The sequence below is a fragment of the Lagenorhynchus albirostris genome, chromosome 5 (genome assembly GCF_949774975.1).
Source record: "Lagenorhynchus albirostris chromosome 5, mLagAlb1.1, whole genome shotgun sequence".
In the NCBI taxonomy this organism is placed as follows: domain Eukaryota; kingdom Metazoa; phylum Chordata; class Mammalia; order Artiodactyla; family Delphinidae; genus Lagenorhynchus; species Lagenorhynchus albirostris.
Window position 1 is genome coordinate 3,827,454 of NC_083099.1, and position 23,645 is coordinate 3,851,098.

Below are 23,645 nucleotides of genomic sequence, written 5' to 3' on the forward strand. Positions count from 1 at the left end.
CAAGTGGGCAGTACGGAAGCTGAGGGGAAATACTCACACGTCACTTTTCCAACAGACATGAGATGGAGCAATACTAGCTGCTCGCACAAGCGCGCCCCTCGGCTGTGCTGACTTACACCCCCGCAGTGGGTATAGTCCTCGTGGAGCCTCGAAGGAGGCGGCCGCGAGCAACTCGGGGCCACGTTTATCCGGGGCCCTCCAGTCCTGGCAGAAGCGGAAGGAGAGGGTGCGGAACACACCCCCAGACGCCGTCCCCGGAAGTGACGCACCACGCTCTGCAGGTCACCGACTTCCACAGGGGAGGCGAGCCCGGGACTGCGGCTGCGCAGCCGCCTTCGCCTAGTGTTGCTGCGGATAAAGTTCAGGGGGAAGAGGGGGCGTTTGCAGTAAGTTGTTACTGAGTTTGAGCGACTAGAGAGCGGGCGACTTAGAGGATGAGCGCGGAGCGCTCTTGGCAAACCTTGAAGTCAGAAAACACAATTCTGCACAGTTTACCCATTTCGTCAGTATTTATTGAGCACCTACTGTGTCCTCAGTGCCGTGCCAGACGCGGAAGACCCTGGGGTATTGCGGTCCTCGCCCTAAGAACGTCGCAGTCCAGGGTAGGGATGCGGGTGGGGTAAAAGGAGCATAAATGGGCGTAAATGAGCAGATGACAGTGTAGCCCAGAGCTCAAACTGGTGGAACCCCGAAAGGTTTCCCAGGGGAGACGCTGGCTGAGGCTGAGCCTTCGAAGTGGGGCAAGTAGGAATCCACCAAGTGAAGATGCGCAGACTGTTACATCCACCCATGGGTGTAAGTAAGTAGTAAGTGGTACGCGACGTACCTTCCCACTGTAAGCAACGAGAACACTGGACAAAGTATGTGAAGCCGTTGACAGCTGGCAGGTCAGGTCTGTAATCTCTGAAAGAAAGTAAATAAACAAGGTGAGGCCTCCCTACAATTGCCCTGGTTTTCTGCCTGGAGGCAATTTCTGGACTTTGGCGCAGGGAAATGAGCCCAGACAGAACCTGGGAGACTCGCCAGAGGAGGAGACAAAGATGCACTTGGGGAGGCTGAGGCAGCTGGAATTTATGGGGCAGAGCTGGCATCAGAGGGGAGGGAGCTATGCAGAGAAAGTTTTCCAGAAATCTGCATAGGAGTCTTCTCAAGTCTTTGACTGAATATTTATCTGTAAACACTTAGGTACAGCTCCACAAAGCCAGAGACAGGATAACTGCCAGGTAGCTAAAAGTTGAACAATTCCCAGAGCCAGTTCAGGGCTGGGAGATATTTTGAGTTCCCCCAGCCGGAGTTGAGTGGACTCATTGAATACAAGGGCATTCAGTGCAACTCCGAAATTGTCATGCCTTCGTAGGAGAGTAGACCAGACCTAACAAAGCTTAAAATCAAGCCTAGGAAGGATCAAGGTGATCTGCAGAGTAAGTTTACTGCCTACAAAAACAAATGTCAACACTCTGCTTAGACAGCAAAATCCAAGCACACAACAAAATATCATTTATAAGGTCAACATCTAAAAAAATCACTAGACATGCAGGAAGATGTGACGCACATCTAGGAGAAAAATCAGTCCAAAAAACCGCAAAAAACTGACTCAGAAATAACAGAGATAATGGAATTACCAAGTGAAGGTGTGTAGGAAGGAGGTGGAATACCAAGCCAGGAGAGTAGCTGGAATACACAGGACTTCTGGACAGCTGGCCTGGAGAGTGTCCAGTTTCTCTTGGTTGCTCTGGTGAGAACTGTTCAGGACAGACACCCACTATCATCAGAGGGGCTGGGTGACATGAGGCACATCTAGTGGGCACCTCCATTAAAAAAATGTCGAAGGCTCGTGTAGGTCTTGTCAACTGACAGAATGGCTGCCTTCCTTCCCGCTAAGGTACCAAGTTCCCTGGGACTCAGCCAGAATCTGAGTGTCTCTCTTCTCGTTACAGCTTCTCACTTATGTCTAAGATGAACTTGGATTAAATACTTGCATTTCTAAGGAAAGAAAAGGGAATTAAGCTTTAAGGAGCACCTACTATGTGCCAGGCACTCTGACATACATTGTTTCACTGAATTCTTCTACTAGCCTGAGAGACAGCTACTTATCTCCTTAGAAATGGAAACACTTACATCCAGAAATTAAGGAGTTTGCTTGGGGGTCATACACGTAAGGTCAGTTTGAACTGAAATCTGCGAAAATTCGATAAACTGTGTCGAGTGTTTTGAAGTCCTGTTGTGGTGGGTAGCCTTTGCAGTCAGGCACACCTGGGTCCAAATCCTGTTCAGTCACTTGCCAGCCTTGCCTTTGGAAAGTTCCCCAGCTCTTGAAAACTCAGGTTCCACACGTGTTCGGTGGGGAGAGTAGATCGTAGGGAAGATTAAGTGAGAAGATGAAGAATGTAAAGAGCCCAGAATAGAGCCAGGCACACAGTAGGTGTTCAGTAAATATTCTCCGCCTCTGGTAGGTCTTACATCATTGGTAGGAGGGTGACTAGCAAAGCCACAGCTAAATCGTAGAGAAGGTTTCTCAGCAAACGTACATGTCAGTGGTTCTCAGAGGGAGGTCCCTGGACCGGGAGCATATCAGCATCACCTGGAATTTGTTAGAAATGCACATTTTCTGACCCCACCCCACAACTCCTGAATGGGAATGAGCCGAGCAATCTACCTTCGGGAACCCTCGGGTGAGTTCGATGCACGCTACATTTTCAGAACCACATGTACAATCGTTTCACCTTTGCGTTAGTTTAATTAAAATACTGCATAGACTGTGTTTAGATCCTAATAACCAATCTAACAATTGTTCATCCTCTTGTCTTTTATGGATTGTTTTCAGATTACTTTAACGTACTCTGCTGATTGCATCTCTCTATAGGAAAGAGTAAACCAAGGGAAATGGTGTTACATGAAAAACCTTATAAAAAGAGATTCGCAAAACTATTGATTTGATACAAAAAGATAAACGTAGAGAAGTTCTCCTTGAGAAAAGTCATTTTAATGGCCCGGGGGAGGAAGTGACTAAATTGGGAGCATCTTCCCTAACTCCCATAAGAGGTTAGCACACATGACACTTCAAAACCCCAGCCATTTTCACCGTGAATACGCTTTTTCCTTTAATTTAGCTATTCCTGCCCCAATCCTTTTAACTAAAACTTAGTTCCTAGTTCAGCTGTTTTGTTTTCCTAACTTGAAAATTTGGAAACCAGTTTTGGTCCAGAAATCAGGCACTTGTTATTAGGTGCAAAAGTTTATGTGCTGAAGACCTCAAAATATTGAAAGCTGCAAAACAAAACCTGGATGTGGGCTGGGCAGCTGAAACCAATTACGCAGGAAATTTGGCATCTGAAGTAAATGGTGCATCTGAATACTTAGAATGATTCTCAATTATATTTCAGTCGTTTTCATTTTTTCAACTGTAGAATCTTCCTCCACACCCCTCTCCCAAGGCTGTACTCATACATCCTTGCTTGCAGATGATTTCAATTGTTTTCTATTTTCTTATTCTTCTCTTTTATCTCCGCTGTTTTTCTTTCCTTCCTCGTTTCATGATTTTTTTTCCTTACAAGGCACTCACACAGCATCTGATGCCTCTATAAATGAGGGGATTTTTCTTCCTATGTTTTCTTCCTATGAAGTGACAGCTTGTCTTTCTCCTCAAGTGTCTTTGTCGCAATGACTGATAAACTGTTTATTTTTCCTAACAGCTTTCCTATTTTGTCTGAAAAACAAACATTAACCGGGAAGTCCTTGTTTTGCTAGTGGGACTTTCTATGCCATCCCTGGTGCTAGAGCGCCTCCTGCTGGGTAAATGAGAATTAGCTGGTTTTCCGCCTCTGGTTCAGCGGAGGATGAAATACTTGAATTTGAGTGGCCATGTTCTCATCCCGGGTACAAATTCTTCAGAAATGACTGGTGTACTATTCTTGCTTGATATGGTCCCTCCTCTAACTGTCCTGAAGAAGTCACATGCTCTCCAATAAAATCACACTACTGTATGATAAAACTATATTTTTTTTACCACCGTCTACTAGATACTCAGCAAAATGCCCCCCATAGAATAGAATGGCCAACAAGGGGAATGATATGGAACGTGTGACCTTGTATAACAGGGAGGCCAGATGATTCCGAAATTCTTTCTTATAATAAATTGAACTCAGCTTAATATAGTTTTCATAGCTTTTATCCGTAATTTCCCCTTCCTCTTCTGAGATACTACAGGGTTTACTTAACCACAGGTGAGCCCTTTAACTATTTGAAATGTGCGACCATATCCCCCTAGACATTCCAAATACTGCTCACTCCCCAGTAAATGTAAACCTGTGTCTGCAAGCCAGGAAGAGGGGCCCTCAGCAGAACCCAGCCACGCAGGCACCCTGATCGCGGACCTCCCAGCCTCCGGACTGCGAGAAATAAATTTCTGTTGTTTAAGCCAGTCTGTGGTATTTTGTTATACAATGATCCTACTCTGCATAGCACTATTATGTCTTGTAATCGTCCATAGCATATTCTGTACTCTACAGGTTTTATTTCCTGGTAGTTACATATTTTTTATTATTAGATGTTCCTAAATGTATTGGAGAACCGGAGTTCAAGTACTGGATACAATGTATGGATCGTCTCCCAAGAAAAAAAAGGCACGTAAGTTGATTCATGCAATGTTAGGTACGATGTTTCGTGCATTTCCTGGAGCTCATTTATGGATCATCTAAATTTGGTAGATCTCAGGTTAAGAATCTGTTTTAGATCATAAAGAGTAAATACTAAAGCTCATCTCATTTAACCCTTTTATTTAACAGATGACAAATGGAGGCATGGAACTTATCAAGGTAGTTACTTTTTCAAGTGAGCTAACTAGATGTCCCTGTTCTATAGCTGAGATACTGAAGATGGTATCTTCAAGGCAAATGCTCTATTTATTTATCTCACCAAGGCACATGCCACAGCAAGTTTTTGCCATAATGGTTTTTGAAAAAGCTCTTCACCAACTGCTGACTTGCCATCTCAACTGAACTCAAAATCCTCATTTTCAGGGCTTCTCTGTTACTCTGACACATTGATATACCTGCTTTCCCAGGAACTTACATTTTCAGCAGTAGCCTTGGACATTTTCTTGCTGGTGCCCATATGCAAGTTGGGGAAAACATGCACTGACCAAAATTACAAACCCAATGTGGTAGACTGAAAAAGTGGCCGCACATTCTTTCCTTCCTTATACCTACACCCTAGCAAGGTGACACAGTAGCTCCTTAAATCAGGAAGTAGGTTCTTTTTCTCCACCCTGGACTGGTCTTGAGACTTTCTTTGACAGAGTGATATTGTACTAGTTCAGAACCTGAGGCCTCGTGTGCTTTCACTCTCGCTCTTGGAACCTTGGCTGCCAGGTGAGTGAGCCCAAACTAGCATCACAGGGATCACAGTTACCCGAGCCCCCAAGCTGAACCCATCAATAAGCCAGGTAACCCGTCCGAACCACCAGCTGACCAGAGATACATGAGTGAACCCAGCCAAGATTAACCAAGCCCAGCCAAGACCAGATCTTCCCAGCGGAACTCAGCCCAGACTGAAGACTGATTCAGAATCATGGGCTAAATTACTAGGTACGATACTATGTGAAGCTGCAATGTCACCTACAGTGTATTGTAGACATAAATAATTAACTTAAATCTAATCAAGTCTTGAGATCTAATTTCCAATTTACAGGAAATATACAGGATAAAGGAACAAGCTAACTTCTGTTTGGGGATGAGGCAGGTATACATAAATATACACACACATATGCATACTCTATACACATCATTTTACACTCTTGCTGTAGCGTTTTACATTAGAGAACTCCCTGAGAACTTTTGGGGGACATTTTCCCAGAACTTTCTTGTGCCTAAAACCTAAATTAGTCTTAAAAAGAATAAAAAATCATACCAGTGTTCCAGCAGCACTGTTTACAGGGTTCTGTAGACCGAAGATGTGCAGTTGCATTTCAGGGACCCTGAAGAAAGTTGAAGTCTAGCCACTTTAGAAGCTGCGACAAAAGTTCATCTATATGCAGTCTCTGAATTGACCACTTCTCAGTTAAATCTTTTTTAGGACCATTTTAACACCCAGCTTCTGAAGCCCAGCTGTACAGTGTCTGTGACTCACAGAGTGAAGGAAAACCATCAGACTGGCCATTTTTCATCTCAAAATTTTTATTCTCATTGACACAAGGAAGGATTTATTATCAGCTTCTGCAAGATGCAGGTAATAAATCAGCCTTAGGAGTTTGAACTAGAAATGGATAAGTATGACCAGAATGTGGGTCCATCTGATATCAGGAGTGGTTGGGAGTTCTGAAATTTTTTTTAACTAATATTATACATTTTTTAAACCCATAACATATTTTCTTAAGGATTTTCTCCTTCATTTCTAAGCCCACATGTCTTATCGAGGAAAATGGAACCCATGTACTGCTGAATGTATTTACACCCCGTTCATTATAGGCGTTACATTATAGGACACTGACATTCTCTTCTGTAGGAGTCATTTCAGGGCTCAAATGATTCTGAGGCTAAAATTTTGGAGAACTCTCTCTTCCAGCCCCTCAAAGAGGCCCAGAATTTGTAAACCATACTCTTGACTCCTCACTGGGACATCAGATTCTTTTTTTTTTTAATTGAAGTATGGTTGATTTACAGTGTGTTAATTACTGCTGCACAGCAAAGTGATTCCATTACACACACACACACACCCCATATATATATATATATATATATATACATTCTTTTTTTTAATATTCTTTCCCATTATGGTTTATTACAGGATATTGAATATAGTTCCCTGTGCTATACAGTAAGTCCTATACAAAGTCCTATACAGTAGGACTTTGCTGTTTGTCCATTGTATATATATATATATATATATATATATATATATATATATATAGTTGGCATCTACTAATCCCAAACTCCCAGGCCATCACTCCCCCATCCCCCCTCCCCCTTGGCAACCACCAGGAACATCCGATTCTTAAAAAGGTTTGTCCAAGTTTAATATTCATCTGATGGAAAGATCTCCAGATTAGGGAAACCAATCCTTCCCCCTCTCTCTTTTGTCCTTGATTCTAGCTGCTTTGGATAAAGCGAATGAAATTGTTTCTCTGTGAAGCAGCGGTTGGTACAATCTTGCAACCCTCTCAGCAACTGAATGAAACAGGATGCCATTGGGGACTTCCATAGTAAGGAAAGAAAAGGCACCATATGAGTGCAAGGTGCTACCAGACTCTTCACAAAGCCCATTTCAAAATATTAGCTCCCCGGAAGGCAGATGAGGAACTGCTAACGGTGCTGCTGGAAACACTTGCCAGTGTGCACTCAGGGGAGGGTCTCCACCGCCCTTGGCTTCCACGGCCTCTCTGAGAAATGACGGCTGCCCTTGCCCCCAAAGGTGCTATGTGCGCATTACTCCAGTTACCATTATTGCATAACACTGTACTTCAAATGTCAACATGTAAAACACTATCATTTTATTTTGCTCCCAGATTCCGTGGGTCAGGAATTCAGGCAGAGCTTGACTGGGACAGACGGTCCCACTGGGGGTCATGCAAGAGGCTGCAGTCAGATACTGGGTGAAACCGTAGGTATCTGCAGGTTCAACTGGGCTACACGTCCGAGATGGTTCACTCACACAGCCGGCAGCTGACGCTAGCCATCGGAGGGGAGCTCAGCGGGGGCTATTGACCAAAGAGCTTCCCCATGGCCCCTCCACTGTGGCAGTCCCAGGGTAGCTGGACTCCTTATGCAGTCATCCCAGCAGCCAAGGTGGAAGTTGCATGGCTTTTGATGACCTAACCTTGGAAGTGACAGATTATAACCGAGCAGGATCCTAGGAGGCCTTCCCAGAATAGACCCTCCCCACCCATGTCCTCCGCCTGCCTTTTGTCTGTAGAAAAACTTTAGTCAAAGAATAAATTTAATCCGAGAAGTGAGCAAATGTAGACAGAAAGGAAAAACAGTCAAGCAAGACAAAATAATAATAGTTTAGCCATTAAACAAAGTCAAGGACCTTTAGTTCTTCCCCCAGGACTATAGAGAATATTCTGAGCCGTGTCCTTTGAGCTGTTTTGCAGGTACTGAAAACCCCACCAGGTGGAGGAAGTTAACTGTCTGCTGCCCACAGGCATGTAGACCTCAGACCGGTTGGAACCAGAAGGCTGACTCCCCATTACCTCACCACCAACCAATCAGAAGAATGTCCACGAGCTGACCACGCCCTGCTCCTTGAACACCGTAAGACTCCTCACCACCCCCTCCAGGGCGGGGCACACAGTCTTGAGGGCATGAGCCCGCTGTGTTCTCCTTTGCCTGGCAAAGCAATCAAGCTCTTTCTACTTCACCCAAAACTCTGTCTCCGTGTTTCTATTCGGCACCAGTGAACAGAGGCCAAGTTCTGGCAACAGGATCACTTTTCTCCTATTCTATTGGTGAAAGCAGTCACAAGCCTGCCTAGATTCTAGGGAAAGAATCCACAGGTCCCCACGTCTCAATGGGAGGTGTGTCAAAAATTTGCAAATGAGACTTTAAAACCACCCCAATTACTACGGATACTCCCACGGAAATATGTAACCAAAAGTTACCCCTGAGGCCAACACTGCTGCTGCCGTGGTCCACGTCTGGGTCCACCTCCAAGTGCAGAGGGCAGTTCCGGGGTTGCTGACCGTGACCCACTGCAGGGGCTCAGGCCGCTCTGTCTCACAGCCTGAGGGCTTTCTCTGGGGTGTGGGAAGGAGCTCAGCCCTAAGGTAACTCCCAACCAAGAAGAGACAGAGTCGGCGGGTAAATACCCAACTTCCTGTCCTTCTGGGGAGACAGTTCCGAGGCACTTTCAGGTGGTCCCCAACACAACGGTGTGGCGGCCAGCTCACGAGCACACCCTGCACAGGCTTCCCTCCTGTCCCTCTCCGGCTCTTCCTGGTCACTTCTGCCTCCTCGCATCCCTTCCCAGTACCCAACTTCCTGTCCTCGGCTTTTAGGAGGATGCAAACTAAAACACTTGCTACATGTGTCCTGGCGAGAAAACCCTGAGCATCCTTGCAACAGATGGTCTGAAAGTCCTTCCCCAGCCCAAATTCCTGCTATTGTCATCATCCATTTCATGAACTGGGTCAACTGAGAAGGTCTGAGACTGCCCTGCATTCTCAAAGAAGTCACACGGTAAAGCCAAAATCACCCCCATGCCGGGGGGGGGGGGGGGGGACAACCAAGTTTCCCTTAGCGGATCCCACCTTCCCAATGAAAGAAAGCACTCGTTGCACCAAAAAGCCGGGCCTCCCTGAAAGCAGCCATAAAAGTCAGCACTGAACAATGTTCTAAAGCCTGAAAAGAAATTAAGCAAGATTGAAAATAAATAGATCCCGGTAAAATCTAAACTTTCATAGCCGGCAAACTTCAGGCAATTACGATTTCTGCCGTGAAGGGTGGGGTTTTATGGATGGATTTTATTTTACTCTTTCGCTTCTCATCCTTGCCTCCTGGAAAGCTATGCTCTGGAATTAGCGTATCACATGAATCAGCCTTCCCTGGTCTCGCAGGATCTCTTATAACTAGCTTTGTAACATAATGCAGAAGTGGCTGTGCGCAGAGCTCAGAAGAGTGAGAAAATCCATCTAGAGCCGTTGCCAGGAGTTCCAGCGTTTTCTCAAGCTTAGCTGGCTAATTCAATTTCTTGGCATAATCAAGAATGGGTCCCCAGATCCACCAGGCCTTTCTGGCTCCCCTTAGGTTGGAAATGTCTCGAGAACCTTCCGTTTCTCTGGAGCCTTCTCTTATGTCCTACCTGAATGAAAGAAGTGTAGTCACAGAAGTGACAGAAGTTTCTCATGTGTCCAGCCTTGGATCGGAGCGGGAGTTTAATACGTCCATGCCAGCCACCCCCAAAACTTCTTAACTCCCACTGACTGTTACCAACAGAAGTAACAAAACTGCCTGGGAGACAGCAACCTGGTTGTTTTCTTGAAAGAACTCCAGAGACCAAATTATACAATTTCTAACACTGGGCTATTCAGGGGCCTGGTAAACACAGAAACCACAAGAGGGAAGGGAAGGAAAGAGAGACCGGAGCAGGATGTCTGCCCTAATTCCGCATTCGCTTTGCTCTGCTCTGTTTTATAACAATGTCAGCTCTATGGAATAAAATCAAATGTGGTGTCTGTGTCTTTAAAGCCCAGGCAGTTTGGGCAATAGATAGGTTGCCATGGCAACCTGTAATTCTACTGTCAACTAAATTGAAAAGCAACAATAGAAAATCCCTAGCAAACAAAGTGTGCTACCTCTCAATGACAATTATCTGTTTATTACAGTCTGGCTTTGAGTGCTGAAAAATACAAACACCTAGAATCCTTGGCCATGTGTGAATGAAGCAGGCTATTGTTTTTTTCTTTTTTCTTTCAAAAGCTCTCAGACAGAAAAGAAGAAAACAAACAAACAAGTTTCTGAGAGAGTTTAGATGTCAAGCCTCTGCTGTGGCCCCAGATGAATGTTCCCAGTACACACACACTGCACGAAAGAAGCAAGCCGGATTAGGCGATTCAGAAATCTATGGCAACGGGAAGGGGTAAGACCTCAGCCAGTAAGTGTGCTACATTAGACTTGCTTGAAAAAAGGCCTAAGACCCTACTAAGCCTCCACATGTGTGCTTTGCACACCAAAAAGAGATTTTAAGATTATAACCCCAGGGGACTTCCCTGGTGGTGCAGTGGTTAAGAATCCGCCTGCCAAGGCAGGGGACACGGGTTCCAGCCCTGGTCCAGGAAGATCCCACATGCCGCGGAGCAACTAAGCCCGTGTGCCACAGCTACTGAGCCCACGTGCCGCAACTACTGAAGCCCGTGCGCCACAACTACTGAGCCTGTGCTCTAGAACCCACGAGCCACAACTACTGAGCCCGCATGCCACAGCTACTGAAGCCTGCGTGCCTAGAGCCTGTGCTCCGCAACAAGAGAAGCCACTGCAATGAGAAGCCCACGCACTGCAACGAAGAGTAGCCCCTGCTCGCCGCAACTAGAGAAAGCCCGCACACAGCAACGAAGACCCAATGCAGCCAAAAATAAATAAATTTATTTATTAAAAAAGAAAGAGTATAACCCCAATAAAACATCAAAAAGCTCCTCCACCAATAGTCAATCAATTTAAACAACCTTTATTGAAAGCCTACTGGGGCATTTTGTAAGACACTCGAGCTACAAGAACAGGGAAGGACTTCCCTGGCGGTCCCGTGGTTAAGACTCCATGCTTCCACTGCAGGGGACATGGGTTCAATCCCTGATCAGGGAACTAAGATCCCACATGCTGCATGGTGCGGCCGAAAAATGAAAACCAGGGAAGACCCGATCTCTGACCTCTATAAGCTCACGATCGGGGAATGGGGGGGGTGGGGGAGACATACATAAATTATATGACCAGGTTTCCCAAGTGTTACAGGCTGAATCATGTCCCCCCAAAACTCCATATGTTAAGTCCTAAGCCACAGTACCTCAGAATGTAACCATATTTGAAGATACGGTCCTTAAAGGAGTAATCATATTAAAACAAGGTAATTAGGGTAGACCCTAACCCAATCTGACTGGCATGTTTATATGAAGAAGAAATTTTGGACACAGACAAGTACGGGAGGAAGATGTTGTGAAGACACAGGGAGAAGGCGGCCATCTAGAAGCCCCGGGGCAAGGCCTGGACAGAGCCTTACCTCGCGGTCCTCAGAAGGAACCAACCCTGCTGACACTTTGATCTCGGACTTGCAGCTTCCAGAACCGTGAGAAATGAATTTCTGTTGTCACCACCCAGTCTGTGGTACTTTGTTACAGCAGCCCTAGCAAACTAATACTCCGAGCTATATTCTAGAGTAGCGGTCCACAACCGTTTTGGCACCAGGGACCGGTTTCGTGGAAGACAATTTTTCCACAGACGGGACGGGGAGGGGGGAATGGTCCAGGCGGTGATGCGAGCGATGGGGAGCGATGGGGCAGCGGCAGGTGAAGCTTCGCCCACTCACCCGCCACTCACCTCCTGCTGCGCGGCCCGGTGCCTAACAGGCTGTGGACCGCTAACAGCCCACGGCCTGGGGGTTAGGGACCCCTGTTCTAGAGTAGTGGTGCGCAATTGTTTTGCTGAATCAGAGTCGCCTGGCGGATTTTTTAAAACAGACTGTTAGGCTCCAGCTACAGAGTTTCTGATCCAGGAGTTCTGGGGGGACTCTAGAACCTGCAATTTTTTTTTTTTTTTTTTGCCACACCACACGGCTTGTGGGATTTTAGTTCCCCAACCAGGGATCGAACCCAGGCTTTCAGCAGTGAGAGCGAGAAGTCCTAACCACTGGACCGCCAGGGAATTCCCTGGAACCTGCATTTCTAACGTGTTCTCAGGTGATGCTGCTGCTGCCGGTTTGAGCACTCCTCCCTAAGAACCACTGTTTTAGGGGTACAAATTCAAGATAAAGGCTATATGTAATCTGGCAGAATCAAGACAAGAGACCTCTTGATTCCCACCTGCCCCGAGACTAAAACGGGAAGTTTTCAAACCTGAGCTTCACACCAAGGTGCAGGAACAGGAGATGCCCAGGTATGCTCACCCCACTGGAGGACACAGTCAAAAAGCTGCACCTTACAGCAATCCCAAACCTTGGGAAACAGTAACCCTGTCCACTACTAAAACACGGCCATGAATGAGTCCTGGGTTCTGATCAATAAGACCGGCAATCCTCCCTGCATTGAGAAGGTCGTCAGGAGGGTAGATGGGGGATGCAGTTCAATCCTCCCTGTGTTACCAAACCCAAGTTCGTGTGCCCAACACACAGTGAGGCCAAACAAACTGAAACATCGGAGTCTGGAGCAGAGGAAGGTTTATCGTAGAGCCAAGCAAGGAGAATGGGTGCCTTGTGCCCCAAAAAACCCGAACTCCCCGAAGGGATTCAGCAAAGCATTTTTAAAGGCCAGGTGAGGAAGGGGCGTGGTTGGTTGTTGCAGACTTCTTGGTGTCAGAATCCTTTGTTCTTGCAGCTGTCCATGTAGGTCAGGTCACGATGTTCCTGTAAACCTCCAAGACAAATGTTATTCTCTATTCTGCTTTTTATCTCTGTATGAATGGAAAAGCATTATACCCTCAAAGGTCAGAGCCTTGAGAATGGGCTCTATATTTCAGGCTCTAGGCAACATTCTTTCATTCTTTTTTTTTTTTTTTTTTTGGCTGCGCTGCGCGGCATGCGCGATTTTAGTTCCCCGACCAGGGATCGAACCCGTGCCCCCTGCAGTGGAAGCGTGGAGCCCTAACCACTGGACCGCCAGGGAAGTCCCTAGGCAACATTCTTAACTCAAAGCAGAAGCAATAGAATACAAAAGTTGTAAAAGAAACAGATCTAATATGGAGTCAGATTTTTTCTTCACTATTACACCTGCCTTGAGAAGGTCGTCAGGAGAGTAGATGTGCGACAGAGGTGTTGTCTCCCATCCAACCAGAGGCTGAAGACTGCAGGGAGGGGACAAAAGAATTCCTCTCTTGCCCTCCCTACAACCCAAGCTACTTACTGGGCCTCTGCCCCCGGGTCACACTTTAAAGTCTCAAGCCTATCCCTCCTCTGGCTGTGCCCCTCTCCTCGGCCAAGTATGCCCAGAACCCATCCTAGCTTCTAGATCAGCTCCAGATCTGAACCCCCTGCCCGCATGGCCCTGGGCTGCTTCCCAGGCCTGCACAAGCCTCTTTCCTTGGATGACACAGCCGAACTACACTGCCAGTATCCAAAGCTCTGGGCCCCGGGGATGGTGAAGGGGGATGAGCAGAGCTTGGACCTAGGAGCCAGGGTGTGTGAGAGGCTGAGCAGTGCATTGGTACCTGGGGTGGAAGGAGCCCTAAACTGCAGCATTTACCGATTTCCACAGTTATCAACACTCCCACTGGGGACAATTTCAAGATACCAATGTGAAGTCAACAGGCTCACCAAATTCCCGAAAAAATAGCTCCTCTTGCTATGGGACAAAGGCGGGAGTGGGCAAAGGACAGGGACAGGCTAGTGGCCTTCGTTTGTATTTTTGCCCCAGCCCTGCATATATTAGAGGTAAGCCAAGAGCATCATTTCTGCATCGACAAGGATGCTGCTCTGGGCACGACTGATTGTAGCTATCAGTGATGAGCTCACAAAGGAGGACCCTTCCTCCCTAACAGGGTTCCATGCAGAAGACAGTATTGTTGGTTGCCTACCCGACAGCCATTCTCCAACCCCTTGTTCTTTCTGGGAGAGACTGCTGCTCTCTACAGAGGGTGAAAGACACTACATACCAGCTTTCCAGGCTCCTTTGCCACATGAGACCCAACCAGCCAGTGGCAGCTGAGACATGAAGTCTGCTGGGGCCTCCTGAGAAAGCTTCCCCCCTAATAATCAAGAGGAAGGTCTCTTCTTCTCTGGACACAGTGCTTCTGTTGTGATGCCTGATGGTGGTGTCCTCTTGCAATGTTACAAACATGCACAAGATGACAAAGAAGGATCAGAAGCTCCTGGGTTTGGTTTTGTTTTTATTAATTGTGATAAAATACACATATCATAAAATTAACCATTTTTAAGTGTATAGTTCAGTAGTGTTAAGTACAATCACATTGTTGTGCAACCAATCTCCAGAACTTTTTTCTTATCAGTATTTTTTGAAGTATAGTTTATTTACAATGTTGTGTTAATTACTGCTGTACAGCAACGTAATTCAGTTACACATATATATATATACATTATTTTTAATATTCCTTTCCATTATGGTTTATTACAGGATATTGAATATAGTTCCCTGTGCTATAGAGTAGGGCCTTGTTGTTTATCCATCCTATATATAATAGTTTGCATCTGCTAATCTCAAACTCCCACTCCGTCCCTCTCCCACTCCCCACCCCTTGGCAATCACTAGTCTGTTCTCTATGTCCTTGATTCTGTTTCTTTTTCATAGATAGGTTCATTTGTGTCATATTTTAGATGCCACATATAAGTGATATCATATAGTTGTCTTTCTCTTTCTGACTTACTTATCATGATAGTCTCTAGGTCCATCCATGTTGCTGCAAATGGCATCATTTCATTCTTTTTATGGCTGAGTAATATTCCATTGTATATATGTGCCACATCTTCTTTATCCATCTGTCAATGGACATTTAGGTTGCTCCCATGTCTTGCCTATTGTGAATAGTGCCGCTATGAACATAGGGGTACATGTATCTTTTTGAATTATAGTTTTGTCTCCAGAACTTTTTTCATCTTGCAAAACTAAAACTCTGAAATGCCTCTCCATCCTGCCCCTCCTTCATCTGCAGGCAACCACCATCCTACTTTCTATCGCTATGAATGTGGCCACTCTAAAGTACTTCATATAAGTGGAATTATACACTATTTGTCATTTTGTGATGCTTACACTCAGTGTAAGGTTCATCCCAGTTGTGGCATGTGTCACATGTTGTGTATCCATTCAGACGTCAGTGAACACTTGGGTTGCTTCCACCATATTTGGCTACCATGAATAATGCTGCTATAATCTGGATGTACAAATACCTTTTCAAGACGCTGCTTTCAATTCTTTGGGGTATAATCCCAGAAGCGGCATTGTTGGATCGTATGGCAATCCTATTGTTAGGACTGCCATACTGTTTCCACAGCAACTGCACCACTTTACATTCCCACCAACAGTGCACAATACTTCCACATCCTCATCAACACTTATTTTCTTTTTTTGTTTTCCTGTTTGTGTGATGATAGCCAATCTAATGGGTGTGAGGGGTACTCGAGTTCTTTTTTTTTTTTTTTTTTTTTGCGGTACGCGGGCCTCTCACTGCTGTGGCCTCTCCCGTTGCGGAGCACAGGCTCCGGACGCGCAGGCTCAGCGGCCATGGCTCACGGGCCCAGCCGCTCCGCGGCGTGTGGGATCCTCCCAGACCGGGGCTCGAACCCGCGTCCCCTGCATCGGCAGGCGGACTCCCAACCGCTGCGCCACCAGGGACGCCCGGTACTCGAGTTCTTGATGGCACTTGGAGCCACTGAACCAGCCTGGAATTGCCCTGCCTCCAGAGGTCTTTAGCAGGAAATAAGTAATAACTATCCTTACTGTTTTACTCCCTTTTCCGTAGGTCTTAAGCATCTTCTAATTGATGCACTGCTCCTTCTATGAGACCTCAAACAAAAAGGATTAATTTATGATTTAATTCTGTTTCTCATGCTTTCCGTTATGTGCTGCTTTCTGCACTCTTGGAACCTAATTCTACCCCAGGGTCAAGCAGTGCTATAGAGCTACTACAAATACAAAGGAGTGCTCATAAAACCCATAATAACCCCAAAACTGGAAACAGCCCAGATATTCATCAATAGGAAAAATAAACTGTGGTACATCCATACAAAGGAATACTATTCAGCAATAAATAGGAACATATAGTTTTAGAACAGGTTAATCTAATCTATAGTAGAAGAAATCAGAGCTTAGTTACTGTCTCCGTAGAGGTGAGGATTGCCTGGAAAGGGGTCTCAGGGGACTTTTTGGGGTGACAGTAATGTTCTATACCTCAGTTGGGTTTGGGGTTGCACAGGGAGACTGCATTTGTCAAACAGAGTGATGAATGTACCTAAAGATGTGTGCATTTCATTGTCTATAAATTTTACATCAAAAGAACAAACTGTAAATTAATATTCAACTCTAGCAAACTATATGCAAGCTGAAAATTTTAGGGGGCAGTTTACTGATGACTACAATTTACTTTATTATTTTTTTGAAACCCAAGATGGACTGATGGATAGATATGTAATAAACAAGGACAAAATAGTGGTAAAATACAGGTGGTAGGTGTCTGGGTGTTCCCTGTAAAATTCTTTTGACTTCACCAGTTAAGGGTGTTGGAAAGTGACAGTAGGTGAAATTTGGGTTTTACATTGTAAAGATTTCCCTGATTTCCTTGAGGGCTGGAGTAAAATTAGAAGGATTTAGGGGAACCCGCATACACTGTTGATGGGAATGTAAATTGATACAGCCACTATGGAGAACAGTATGGAGTTTCCTTAAAAAACTAAAAATAGAACTACCATACGACCCAGCAATCCCACTACTGGGCATATACCCTGAGAAAACCATAATTCAAAAAGAGTCATGTACCACAATGATCATTGCAGCTCTAATAGCCAGAACATGGAAGCAACCTAACTGTCCATCGACAGATGAATGGATAAAGAAGATGTGGCACATATATACAATGGAGTATTACTCAGCCATAAAAAGAAACGAAATTGAGTTATTTGTCATGAGGTGGATGGACCTAGAGTCTGTCATGCAGAGTGAAGTAAGTCAGAAAGAGAAATACAAATACCGTATGCTAACGCATATATAAGGAATCTAAAAAAAAAAAAATGGTCATGAAGAACCTAGGGGCAAGACAGGAATAAAGACACAGACCTACTAGAGAATGGACTTGAGGACATGGGGAGGAAGAAGGGTAAGCTGGGACAAAGTGAGGGTGGCATGGACATATATACACTACCAAATGTAAAACTGATAGCTAGTGGGAAGCAGCCGCATAGCACAGGGAGATCAGCTCGGTGCTTTGTGACCAGCTAGATGGGTGTGATAGGGAGGGTGGGAGGGAGGGAGATGCAAGAGGGAAGAGATATGGGGATATATGTATATGTATAACTGATTCACTTTGTTATAAAACACAAACTAACACACCATTGTAAAGCAATTATACTCCAATGAAGATGTTAAAAAAATAAAATATTAAAAATAAATAAAATGCAATGCCACATTAAAAAAGTAGTTTCTAATAATTTTAACTACATAGTTATGATTGCCACAAATAATATAAATTACAATGATATAGTGTAAATTTTAATGTGTTACTGACTATACTAGATGACACAATGAAATGCTTATTTGCTTGAACCCATATGTAGACTCTTAGCAGCTACATCATTGAACTGACACAGGTGTTTTGTATTGTAATTCAAAAACCACAGATGTCCTTGCCATAATGAATGGTATTCCAAAATGAGGAAATAAATCTTGGTCTGGTTTTGCCTTGAAAAAAAAAAGGATTTAGGGGAAGAGGTAAGAGAATCAACTACAAAAAACTTCACGCTCTTTTACACTTTTACTACAAAACCTACATTTCTGTTAGTATCGAAAACTGGAAAGCGCTGCTGTGCAGGAAAGGTCTGGTCTTGAGCATCCCGCGTTCCCCTAGCACTTGAGGACCGCCTGGAGCAGACAGGTCAGCCCGGCGCCCCCTGCCGGGCGCTCCTGACATTGCTCCTGCTTTGGGCACCCCCCCGCCCCCTCCTCCAGCTTCCCAGGAATCTTGGGGGAAGGGAAACTCCTCGACACAACCCCCTCCCCGGCACACTTCTGCCCCTGAGCCTTGAGAGGTGACTCGGAGCTAATGGCGGGCGAGGGAGGACCATGCACAGACGGCAGGCCGGCAGGGTGCCTGTTCACCCCGGGTTAAGGTAGGTGGGGTGTCGCCCTTTAGCTGCAGGGTCTCTGCCCACCCCAATCCCCAACACATTCTCCACTCTGGCCCTTCTTTCTCTTTTAACTGTGTTGTTTGCGTACCATCACATCACAGAGGTCGGCCCTGGAAGGGATGCTGGAGGGCGTGGTTCAATCCCCTCACTTCGCAGAGGAGCGCTGAACCCAGGACGGGAAAGGGAACCTCTAGAGACCATTGAGGATACGGAAGTTATTTTTACTGTCCAGAAGCATTAAGCCAATGATTCCTGCCCTCTGACGTAGAAGTTCACCTTGGACGATGCCGGCACCAACTAGAACACTAAGGATCCTCCCTGTACGTTCTCGTCTGGGGGACCGGTGATGAGATACAGACTCGGTTATCTGTCGTCCCGTGTTTCAGATTCTCCTGAGGAAGCAGTGTCTGAAGGCTGAGGTCATCCCTGAGTCAGTCTTTACTGACAGGGCAGTTTCTAGCTGAGAAGGCCTAAATCCAGAGTCACCCCTCAGTGACTCCAGCCCAGAGGGCTTGTGAGAGACCCACCACCCAGGCTGAGCGGGCAGAGGCCCCTCCAGGGCGCCTCACTGCCCCAGGGACAACTCCCGCTTTCTCCTCATTCTATTTAATGGCAGGGACCTAGGGTCTGTATAGGCTTCACTGTCTGCGCAGTTTTTAACACACCTCATTTAGTCTTGCAGCCACTTGAGTTTACCCTTTTTACAGATGAGAGAAAATTTTACTTAGGGGTTGGGGGGATAACACTAGACTATTATGTACTGAATCCTTGCCTAAGAGCTTCCCCTTTACCCCTTCCCAAACCACCCACATCTGCAGAGATCAAAGTAGACCCACGAAAAACCACTCTGCCAAGGAGACCCCAAGCCCAGTGCCTCTCTGTTACACATGACAGCTGAGAACAGATTCTAAGGCCCAAATATCTGGGTCTTGCAATCCGACTCTCTACTCAGTAGCTGTGTGACCTTCAATAAGTTACTGAAACTCTGAACGCTGGTTTCAGAATCACCTCTTGGGGTTAAGCAATAGTGCTGTGATGCTAATGTTTAACAACCAGCTCCCTGGGAAGGAAAAACATACGTGTGAGTGTGTATGTATGTATTATTCTTACTGAAAGGCTATGCAGCACACAATATATAAACCATACAATACTCTTTACTGTAAATTCCATATAAACAATTAATTCTCATAGAATGCATTCTTTTATTTTTGCCAGAGTTGCAACTGACAAACAAGTATAGTTCTGGCATGAATGTTGATTGATATTTTAAGTATATTAATACAACAAAACAAACAAGAAGAACTATGTTAGAACTTGACGTTTATCAGTGACATGAGAAACTTCTTTGCTGAATCAGATAATAGTTTTCAACTACTGGACAATTTCTTCACTTCTCTGTGCCATTTGCAATGGTTAATGGCAACAGACTTTTAACCTGTATTATTAACATTTTCTCCATCACTTTCTTAAGTCTAGAAAATCAACAAAACAATAAATCAAGCCGTGATTCAGAGCATGTGCAGCTTTTCACGGTATAAATAATCCCTTGGCAGGGAGCTGGGAAGAGATGTGCAGGAACACAGTGTCATGAAGTATTCCCACCATACACATAACCCACCATACACATAAAGCATTAACAATAAACTTAGAAGAATTAGGAAGAGGCGAGCTTTGAGTATTCTCTTTCAAATATAACTCAACTGTAAGCTTATATGATTTAACTTTTAATAATGGCTGTGTTTCTAACAACCAGGTCCCTAAATTCCTGAACATGTCACACCAGACCTCAGGAGCCCCCAGAAGCCGGCCCCGGCACAGCACGGCTAGAACAGGAGCTGCTGGCATCCACCAGTGCAAGTGCTGTGACTGACAGCCACCTGCTGTACCGGCATACAACTTCACAATGCTGTCCGGATTAGTGCCCTGGATTTTCATGGAACCTCCCTTTACATTTGGATTAAAAAACAATAAAAATCCTGAGACACAGATGTTCAATAAACGTAAGTAATGAAGAACTAAACCATCAGTCTATTCCTCAAAAATCCTATCAGATAAAACAGTTCAGAAAAAGAACAGCAATTGCAGGGGCAGGGGAGGGGCAAAAAGGTGATCGAGAGAATGGAAGTGTAGGTGCTTTCCACTTTTGGAAACTACCCTACTTGTGTTTAACTGCAGAATCTCTCAGGAAATGAAATGCCTCTTGTAGGAGGGAAAATTATAGATGAAAATTTACAAGCAAAGCAACAAAGTAATGGGGGGGGGTGGGGAAACTGCTGAGGTTAAGGGTAAGGAGGGTTCAGAGAAAAATGAAACAACAGAAGAGAAAACCGCTTACCTTCGAGACATCAGAAGATCACACTCAATTCTAAAAAGATTTAGGAACGCCATATTCACCCCAGGTGTTTTGTATTGAGTTTTCTGAAAAACACCGATCTCACCCTCTTTAATAATTTGTTAAAATGTAGGGGAGGGCTTCCCTGGTGGCGCAGTGGTTGAGAGTCCGCCTGCCGATGCAGGGAACACGGGTTTGTGCCCCGGTCCGGGAAGATCCCACATGGCGCGGAGCGGCTGGGCCCGTGAGCCATGGCCGCTGAGCCTGCACGTCCGGAGCCTGTGCTCCACAACGGGAGAGGCCACAGCAGTGAGAGGCCCACATACTGCAAAAAAAAAAAAAAAAAAATGTAGGGGAAATGCTGACTTTGAGAGCATGATTACCTTCTGGGGAATGTGCCCCACATAGAGCGTTCTGGAGAGGTTCTGAGCTTCCTTGGAGGCTGCCCTCATGGGTCCTACACCCGTTCGACGCACTGTTGCTCTAAGTGGATCTACTACTCTGGTGTCTGAAAATCACCCCAAAGCCACCAACTTTCACACTGTGAAGAGCAACTCTGACTTTCACAGAGTTTTCTTACAGTTTTCGACAGAGTAAGAGTTAAGAAAAGCAAATGTAACAAATTTTAACAGGCCGAAATGCGTGTAAAAACTAAAACCAGATCCGTGAACTGGCTATCTTTACTCATTTACTCAGCTGTAGCGTTCCCAAAATTTGGAAGGACTTTAATCTTTTGTTTTCCATCAACCACACATTTATTTAGAGCTCAATGTTTCTTACACTGTGCAAAAAAGGGGCAAAATACAATGCAAATTTGTACAATAATCTACAGAATATGACCAACATCCTGATGAAAACCCAAAGTGGGTTAACAGGGATTTTTTCTCCAGAAAAGCACACTTTCCAAGGAGCCCTCAGAGGAGCTCAGCACAGAAAAAAAAAGAAGGGGGGGAGGGGTTATTTGGTGGAGAAAGTTTGGGAAAAACTACGACCCACTAAATCCTTCCTCAGGAGCCACGACGCACATTTGCTCATGAGAGCACAGGAATGCCACAAAGACACCTCAGTAACCTTGGTTAACCCAGTATTGCCACATTTGTTTAATCAAGAAGCCCATTTGTCCCACCTAACATCGATTAATATTCACAGAAAAGTAGTGGATGTTACTGGTCTTGGAAACAACCGCAGGGAGTGCTGAGTTAAGTAACTACCTTAACTTTGCCCCCCTGGCTGCAACCACTGGGAAAGGGAAAAGGAGGTCGTGGTCCTGCTGAGGCTCCTTATCCCATTCACGGCCAAGGCTGAGTCTCAGCTACATCAGGTTCCCTACCCCTTCCACTCTCACCATCTCCTTCCCAGAAAGACCACCTTATCAAATACGGCAAACCACCATTCAGCTGGCATTACAGAAAAACCATCCTTGCTGGAATCTCTCAACAAACTCTACGACAGTCTTCTTTTTAAAACAGCCCTGCATACGGACATGGCCCCTCCCCCCACTGAATCAGAGATCTGTGCAATGCGTAGGAGACCCTGCTCTGCTCCAGGGAAAGTAGTAAGTTAAATTATAGATGGTCTTACCAAAAAGTCAGGATAGAAAGATACCAAAAACCACAGCTGGTTAGAAATAATATTTATTATTCCCTCCCCCCATGTACAGATCACTTTTCAGAAAGAGGAAGATATTATCCATGTGTTCATCGATAACAGTTTGTAGAAAATAAACGTAATTCCTATCTTGTCAACAATATAGTTCTATCATTTTTTTTAAAACAATAGCCATTTTATTTTTCCATGTTAGTTCAAGAATAGCTTCAAGTTATATGTTTCAGATCAAATCAAGACAATCTTTGTTTCTAGGTAATTTCCTGACAGAGCCCCTCCCCCCCAGCCCCTAAAAAATTCTATATCCTAAGTGATAAACTCTTCTTGTACATTCAGCAAACTTTATATTGGAAAAGGATAACTGAGATAGGTACTTACTCTCGTGCACAGTAATAAATCTAGCTGAGCTTCTACACCTTGCTTTGCAATGATGTTTACATAAAATAAATCATATCTTATCAAGTTACAATGGTAATTTCTTGAAATGTAGTTACGAAAGCTATACACTTAATCCACTGAAATTTCCTTCTAATTTCTGAATCTGTAATTAAACCATCGCCATAAGGAAAAGCTTCATCCCAAGAAGATGTTCCCCCCCTTTTCCTCAGCTATTTCTCCCTAAAGGCTTGAACCCTCTCTCAGATCATGTAAAGAGATACATTAAAAGCACAGGAAAAAATGTCTTAGCTCGCTGACATAATGCCCTTAAGTTTGCTGACATAATGCCCATATGTTAACTTTAAAATGTAAAATCAGAGTTAAAGCGTCACTTAATTCATACAGTACATTGTTCATTAATCAACAGTGTCCCACCAACTCAGAAGTTCCCTAAACTGGTCGTCTTCTCCGCATTTAGTAGGTTTATAACCAATGACTCAATCAAAGAATGTGCTTGTAATAGGCTGCTGGTTTAATTCTAGAATTAGAAGTTTCAATCTTGGGCTATTTTCAAATACAGAAATGCTACAAGTGGCATATGAACTATTAATTTTGTTTCCCATTACCTACAGGAAGAATTTGTTCAAATAAAATTTTACAAGACAAAATGCAAATCTCTATACCTATATATAGATGTATACATGTATATATTGAACCTAACTAAAGTTTTATAAGCAATACTAACATAGTTCTGGTTACACATTCCTAAAGACTTAGTAACTGTTTTAAAGATATATGTTATAAAGAGGCTTATGCAAAAGGCAAAAATTAAGAAACAACATGATCC

The 23,645-nt window shown here is 44.7% G+C and overlaps 1 protein-coding gene across 3 annotated transcripts in view; it reads right to left on the reverse strand.

Annotated features, from left to right (window-relative positions):
• Nucleotides 1-718: 718 nt before the first annotated feature.
• Nucleotides 719-23,645, reverse strand: part of NR1D2 (nuclear receptor subfamily 1 group D member 2) — a 46,844-nt gene continuing 23,917 nt past the window's right edge. Inside the window, exons 9-10 of one of the 3 annotated variants that reach the window (XR_009540619.1) lie at nt 20,819-21,140; nt 719-903 (exon numbers count right to left, since the gene is read on the reverse strand). The gene's annotated coding sequence lies outside the window, so the exon portion shown is untranslated. Of the gene's footprint in view, nt 904-18,375; nt 21,141-23,645 lie in introns of those variants that run through there. The other 2 variants (XR_009540620.1, XR_009540618.1) reach the window with 2 other exon arrangements.